The following is a 7,962-nucleotide window of genomic DNA, read 5'->3' on the forward strand; positions in this document are numbered from 1 at the left end:
TTAGTATAGGTGAGGACCATACGTTTTGATTAATCTCTAATTGATCTGTTCCCCATTATGCATCTGGCAAATGAGCTTGCCGGTGAACTGACTGCTGTGATCAAACACATAGCAGATATTAGGAAGTAGCCATTAGCTCAGTTAAAAACACAGGGACTCTGAGGCCACCTATTTTAAATCTGGACCCTCCCACTTACCAGCTGTGCGACCTTGGACAAATTACTTAACCTCTCTGCTGTTCAGTTTCCTCATCACCAGGATTAAGTAATTAATACTTGCTAAGTGCTTAGAACAAAATAGTACACCTCACGTGTTGCAATGATGAGGCTCCCACTCAAATCCCTGCCTTCGCTACAAACCCCTCACAGCAAGGGTCCCTTCGCTTTCGGACCCTTGGGAAAGCAGCCTCCACTCAGGTCCGAAGACTTCGAGCCCCCCGACTGCTTCCGGAATGTTCTGCTCACATTTTAACACCTTGACCTTCCCTAAAGCCTGAGTTGGAGCAGAATGGAGTTTTGCCAGGAGCGAGGCCAGGTACCTCGCACCCAGGCGGATGGCAGAGACTGGGAGGGGCGCAGAGAGTCCTGGAAGCAGCGGGAGCAGGCCGGGCGCACCCAGGGTGCATGCTAATGAGGGGCGCGGGCAGAGCCCGCCGCCCTCTGCGCGCCCGTAGTGCAGGAGCCGCGCCCCGGCAGGGGCACGCGGTGCCACTCAGGCCGGCGGGGGGCGCGCAGCTCGCAGCAGCCGCGCGCCCGGGCCTCTCAAAGCCCCTTTCAGCAGCTCTGCGGGCTCCTCACCGGAGGAGTCTGGCGCGACATAAAAGCGCATTATGAAAATTATAATATCAGCCACAGAGCATGTCCACCGAGGCAGCTCTGCACCTTTGAGGCATTGAGCCTCGTTCAGCTGGGCCGAGGAGGGAAATATCCATTTGAATTCGGTCCCTGAATGGGGGCAGCGTCTGCGGCAACCACAACAGTGCCTCCTTTATCCGTTCGGCCACTTCTCCTGCTTGCTCATTCCCGGGCTGTTGCACCTTGTCTCCTTATGGGCAGGGATGTGGAGCGGGGAGGGGGCGCAGAAAGGACAAGGGAGCAGAAGTGGAGGGCCCCGATTCACAGCCGTGCTGGGACAAGAAGCGTTGTCATTTGAGCCCCCACGAGAATGATAAATGAGGCTTTCTAGTGCCTGAGGAAATTTTCGTTCTGCTGGGGAGCGGAGGAGTGGAGGGTCAAGGCCTGGGTGAATTTTTCGGAGGCTGGAAGGGAGTGGATTTGGAGGTCTTGCCCCATTTTCTTGCCTGTGTGCTAAGCGAGAGATGTCAGCATTAGGGCGTTTTCCCATCAGAGCTCGGATTCCAGCATCTGGAGCTATAGGATGGGAAGGGGTCAAAGGCCCTAGGCTCTGGAATCCGGGTGCAGGCCGCTGGTCTTGTAGTGAGGACCGCACATATCTCAGACTCCAAAGCTGAAGCGAACAGCAGTAAAAGCATCAGAGATGAAGCCGAGGTCAGAGTGGATCCCGCACGTGGGTCTCCTCTAGCCTGCAGGGCGCGCCATTTCCGCGGTCTGACTCGCACTATGGCCACATCACGCCTGCCTGTCTTCCATTCCATGCGCTCGGACTCTTTGGGATCCCGGGGCGGAATTCGCACGCTGGGCCCCCGAGGCGGGTCTGATCTATTATAGCAGATGAGTTGCCCCACCATTCAGAATCCTGTCCATTGTCTTGTTAATCACCTTTCATTACGGACTGCCCAGGACTGTCATAAAGCTTTTAATATTAATAGGGCCCAGCGCACCATCCCCCGCACCGCGGTCCTGAGCGACCCAGCAGACAGCGCAGGTGTCGCGCTGCAACCTGTTCAGCCGGCCGCGGTGGGAGTGTCCCGGGGTTAGCTCTCTGCGCTGGGGGTGGGGAAGGCAGGTGGTACAGGGTTCCAAAACCAGATCAGTAAGAAAAACAAAACACAAAACACAAAAACCGTATTCCACACAAAAGGGTTTGTTTAGTTCCAATGTGTGCGCCAGAAGAGTTGTTTAACTCCGGGAGACAGGGGAGGTGAGAGCTGGGGATGGAGAACGAAAGGGTCCGCTAGGGCTGGGACGTGACATTTCCTGTGGTGAAGCCTGCATTGGCTGCTAATAGAGATCTAATTGATGGGTGAAGTCCCATTTCCGCGCGCTCTCCTTTATTGCTCCATCCAGTCTGTTGCAAAATATAACCTTAATCTGATTTAGCAATTCCTCCAGGATTCAGTGCGAGCTTCCAGCCCAGAAAAAAAAATCGTTATTAAAAAAGTTAAAGTACAGAGTTGGATTCGGTGTGTTGCCTTTTGAAATCTTGCCCCAGCTCCCGGCATTTAGCACTTTCTCTTTTTGTAATCGCCCAGTTTTTTATGATCATTAATACCCGCGTGCTCAGCGATCAAGGCAGCGCACATTTGTTGGGGATGCAAATTGGTGCGGTGGCGCAAAGGCCCGGGGGTGTGTGGGCTGTGGGCGGGAGCAGCCTGACAGACGGGATTCGCGCGCAGCCGGAGTGGTTTAGGGTTTCGTAATTCCATCTCTGCCCCAGGATTCCCGTAGAGGCCACCCAGGGACTGCGGCGGCTTTGAGCTGGAGCTGTCTGGTGCCAGGTGGTGTGCTGGTGGGAGAGACCAGGGCTGAGGAGGTGTCTTCACTGCCACTTTAGCTTCCCCGTAAGTTTTAGAAGTAACAGCACAGGGCTTAGGGTGAAGTCCACTGTCAAATGGATGCCTGGTGCATAAAATGGTTGTTTGGGTGCAAGAGGAGGTCCAGGGGCTACTACTTTGGGTCCCCGGGTGGTGCTGTATGAGATGGAACTTGATTCTTATTTGTAGCACAAACTGGATGTTAAGAGGCCAATCTAAGGTTATGGTTTTCTTCCTCCCTTCCTTCCTCCTTGCCCCTCTCCCCTGCTCACAACTAGTGAAATGCACGTCCTTCTCTACAACTAATTGGTTCTAAGAGACTAATTTCGCTCTATCAATAACAGGATAACAGGGTTGTGGTGGTTGTTTTGTTTGTTTTTACTTCTTCTTTCTCTTCTTTCTCCTAATAGGCTGGGGAAGACCCTTAGGGAAGTACATTTGTATCTAGATATTTGATATCATATCCTAGACATTGTACCAAAGAGAAAATAATGCATGAACAATAGTGCCACCCTGGACTTCTCTTTTTTAAAGTTGTAAAGGAGAAACAATGAGGTGTAAACCCATCAATTACTAGCCATGATCTTGGTTAAGTTTAATCTCTCTTAGCTTTGGCTTTTTTGCTTTTAAAATGACACTGAAAATATGATCCCTGCTCTGGCTACCTCCAAATGCTGTTGCAAAGTAACGTGTGAGGAAAAACCCTTGTAATTTGATTATATATGTAAATAAAATAATCATAATGAAAATCCAAAAATAGAAATGTGAGTTGCTACTCAGTAGAATAGCAGTTAGAAAATTTGTGGAAGTCTCTTTTCCCCAAATATAGAACTGGGTTGTGTCTAAGTTACCTGGATTCCATGATTCATTTTGCCCTAGAAGCCCCTAAATTCAGTGTCAGGTTCCAACCAGCATTTGCAGCTGTCAACCTGAAAACACTTCACTTTCTGTGAAACTGTGGTCTCCAGTTTCACCAGCACACACATGAGTTTCTTAAGAAGTAAGACTGAGGCGTGCATGCTTGTCAGCCTGGGGTGATCACTTAATTTCCCAAGTGTACCTCTAAGAAATCTCCCGAAGGAGACCCCTGGCCTGCAAGAAGAGTGAGGCCTGAGCATCTGGTGGCCATGCAAGTCATCTTGGGCACCCTCTCCCCCAGGTTTGTGCGGCCTTTTTCATGCCTGTAATGGGGAGGCATTCCTGGGCCCCACAGCCTCTCTGCAGTGCCCTTGATGGGTTTAATGAGGCGGAACACCATGAAGGAGATGTAAACTGGTTCAAATGATTGATGAAGCCAGGGGCAAAGCCCAGGCTTTTCCAGATAAAGCCCCATACAGCCCGTGATAAAGGCGGGATAGTGGCAGGGCTGGGCGCCTTCAAAAGCTGTGGCCCAAATGCATTGGGAGGAAACAGGGAGGGAAGGTGCTCTGTTGTTACCTAATCAGTTCATGCACTAAGCCACCAGCCACAGAGAGCAGGGGAGGGCTGCAGAGGAAGTGGGGAGGGTGAAAGGCAAACCTACACACACACACACACACACACACACACACAGCTGCCTCTCTTCCTCCCTTCTGGCTTAGCAAGGACTAGATCAGCATCAGCCACCACAGATGTCTGGGTCCTCAGCATGGGACCCGGGTATTCCCTTCCACAGGGCAGAGAGAGAGGGAGCAAAGGCCCAAGAACAGCAAAAGTAACTGGTCCATAGCTTGGCAGGCCTTACTCAGTGTTAGAGCATCTTCTGGCTCTTTTCCTACATATGAGAAAGCAATTATTAGAACAACAGGCGCTAGTCATTGAAAGTGAGAGGAAGAGGAGGAAAAGTCCCAAATCCACTCAGGAATTTCAGTGAAAAATATTTGTTCTATTTCTTTGTTATGAGCAACGAAAAAAAAAATCATTGGCTTACAGTAAAAACAAAATCAAGCTGGGTATGGTGGCTTATGCCTGTAATCCTAGCACTTTGGGAGGACAAGGCAGGAGGATTGCTTGAGCTCAGGAGTTTGAGACCAGCCTGGGCAACATAGTAAGACGTCGTCTATTAAAACAAACAAACAGAAACAACCACCACCACCAAATAAATAAATAAATAAATAAATAAAACTAAGTATACATATATTTTCTACATATATTGTTTTCTAAAGATGAAGTACTATAATTTTACAATAAACAAACAAAAAAGATAATAATCATTTGGCCAGAAATAATTAGGGAATTAGAGTGTACAATGGCTGGAGAAGCAATAGTTGCAATCCTCCTGCCTTGTCCTCCCAAAGTATTAGGATTACAGGCGTGAGCCACCGTGCCCAGCTTGATTTTGTTTTTACTGTAAGCCAATGAGTCTTTTTAAATTTTCATTGTTCAAAACAAAGAAATAGAACAAATATTTTTCTTTGAAATTCCTGAGTGGATTTGGGATTTTTTCCTCCTCTTTCTCTAACTTTCAATGACTAGTGCCTGTTGCTCTACTAATTGCCTGGTCATACATAGGAAGAGAGCCAGAAGATGCTCTAACCCTGAGTAATAAATATACTTATAGCAGGTGACACTCTTCAGTTAAGCTACTCAGGGCTATTAAATAGAGGGAGAGTTGGAAGAAATGTGGCCTTTTCTTTCTGCTGGGCATCAGGGGCTGGTGGGCAAACACAGTGTCTCTTTTCCACAACCCAGTGTCGATTCATAAGCACTTGTAGGTACAGAGGGATAAGGAACATTTCCATCCATATAATGGACATTTTGGTTTTGGTAGTGGCATCACTCACACACGGTTGTTCATATGTAACTTCTACCTGTAAGTTTTAGTCACTAACTGGAACTTGTTTTCAACTTTTCTTGCATGGTCATAGCTGTATCTTATTATATTCTGTGTTTTGAAGACTGTTGGTAATGTCGCAATGGCCATGAAGCTGTGAGAGCCATGTGGATGAGGGGCTCAAGAAAGACCACCTCGGCTATTAAAAATAATTTACCTGAACATTAGCTTCTACTATATCAAATAACATTTGCATAAAACAATAATTTATTCTATTTTCACTATTTATGCCCATCAACTGCAGATTAGTTCTAGTTCTTTTGTCCCTGTGCTTTCAATTTAGAAGGCCATCTTCTGAGGATAGTGTCCTGTCTATGGAAAGATTGTGTATTGCATTACAAGCAAGTAGAACTTAATAAATAAATTATGTGTTTATCATTTAAAAGAGAAAGGTGGAAAATGATGGTCTAGCACTTTTCAATGAGGAAAGATATTTTAAAATTAGCATTTTCTCTGGTTGCAAAGCAATACATATTATTTAAAAAAGGTTTTTGAATGCACTATTGTATGCTTCTTTAGAAAAGAATATTTTATGATTGCATGTCTTAATATGTTCCTGTCTATGATGATCCCCTTGAAAATCTTCCTCAACATATTGTATAAAAGTTCATCCTTTTCTTTCTTTCTTGAGCTCCTACACACTCTATGCTCCTGGAAATCTTTTGGGGTAAATAAGACCAGGCCTGAAAATTTTAATATTGAACACAATAAAGAGCTCATTCGAGATGAGAGGGAGACCATAAACTTTTACAAGCAACATTTAACAGCAGTCAGTATCAACTACATAAAATCTCTGTGGCCACATCATTTGTCAAGTTAGGTTGTAGAATTGAGATAATTATCCATACAATTTGGCTGAATGTCACACATTCTCCCTAAAAGTAATTTTACACTGACTAGATATTGTAAAGTATACATCTTTAATTGTGCATGTTTTTAAGAGAAAAAAGGAGAGATTTCAAGCCCAAACTCTCTAATTTATTCAACGAAATGGATTTTGCTGGTTAAATAACTGCTTAGCTCTCCCCTTCTTGTTGTCTGTAAGCAAAATAAATATGCAAGGTTTTGGTATAAGGAGCCTGCTGTGTGTCTCTGATTCCTTGATATCAAGTAGAAGTATCTAATTCCGTTACTCTAAGGAGAGAGCAAATTGACTTTCCCCAAAGTTGGCCTAAATTTCTGATTGAGGATCCCAGGAGCTTCGATGGAGAAGGAACTTCCACAGCTGTAATGAGAACCCTGTGGGCAATACACTTACAGACATTACTCAAGACAAAAATATGGTTAACTTTCTTTTGCATCAATTATTTTCCAATACATGTTGAAAATAAATGCACTTACAAGGCAGACTTGAATTGGCTGTGATATAGAACAAGCTCTGCTTTTTAATAGTTTCACGTTTATGGTTATCCGGATTTTAAGAAAAATTATAAGATAGGTTTATGTAGATGGGTGAATCAGCACTTTTGTACCATAAACACTGGAAAGTAAATGATTTTAAAATAGGGAGAAGATATAGGAAAATATCCTAGATTCAATTTAAGAGAATGTAAGTACAAAAGTATTAGGTTGTAATCATAATAAAGATATTAAATATGAGAAAAATTTTCTGGAAACTAGTTTTTTTTAAAACCCCTACTTGACATTGTAAAATATATCTCTATTCCCTTTCCTCTCCCCATCCAATGCAAATTTTGCTTTCTTACTAAAAAATAAAATAGTTGATTATTACCTCCTCATTTACTTTGTTTTAAGGAAGGTCAAGGAATGAGTCTAAAATTGCACTTAAACTTTTCAGGGGCCGGATTTTTACTTAATTTTCTTTTCATGATAAATAACATTATTTTATTAGCTTATCCAAGTATTATTACTAAGGTTATATCTATATTTGCATAGCTATTTCTTATGCTTATAATTTTCCAGAAATATTTTATTTACTTAAAAGTACACAGTGAAAAATTTTGCTCTTCCTCTGAAAATTGGCTGGCTGTAGAATAAAAATGATGAAACTTTTTATGTGCTTAGTCCTCGCTGGCTCTCTAGGGAAATCTGGCAAGAAATGACAAAATAACTAGCGATAGTGACTGAAAAATTGCATTTGTTCAAGTGTAGGATGGAATTTCATAAACATTGGGATTTATATAACTATTTATATGACTATAGAGTTTCATAAGCAGGAAGCATTGGTGTTTGATATTTACATGGTTATAGTTTTAGTTCATTTGTTTGATAGTAATGCTGGTGGATTTTGTATATATTTAAATGAGGCTATAGGTAGCTGCCTTCATATTCTTTTTATTTTTATTCCTCATATCTTCTATGGTAAAAGTAAATCAAAGAAACCTCAATCCATGGCCTTAAGTCAAGTCCATATGCTTTAGACCGCTTGACAAGCTTTGAGATTCATAGGTTAAACATGCCAGCATGATATTAAAGTTTGGCTCTTAGAGTCAAACATGTTTATCTGTATTATGAA

This window comes from Papio anubis, chromosome 3, assembly GCF_008728515.1.
Source record: "Papio anubis isolate 15944 chromosome 3, Panubis1.0, whole genome shotgun sequence".
In the NCBI taxonomy this organism is placed as follows: Eukaryota; Metazoa; Chordata; class Mammalia; order Primates; family Cercopithecidae; genus Papio; species Papio anubis.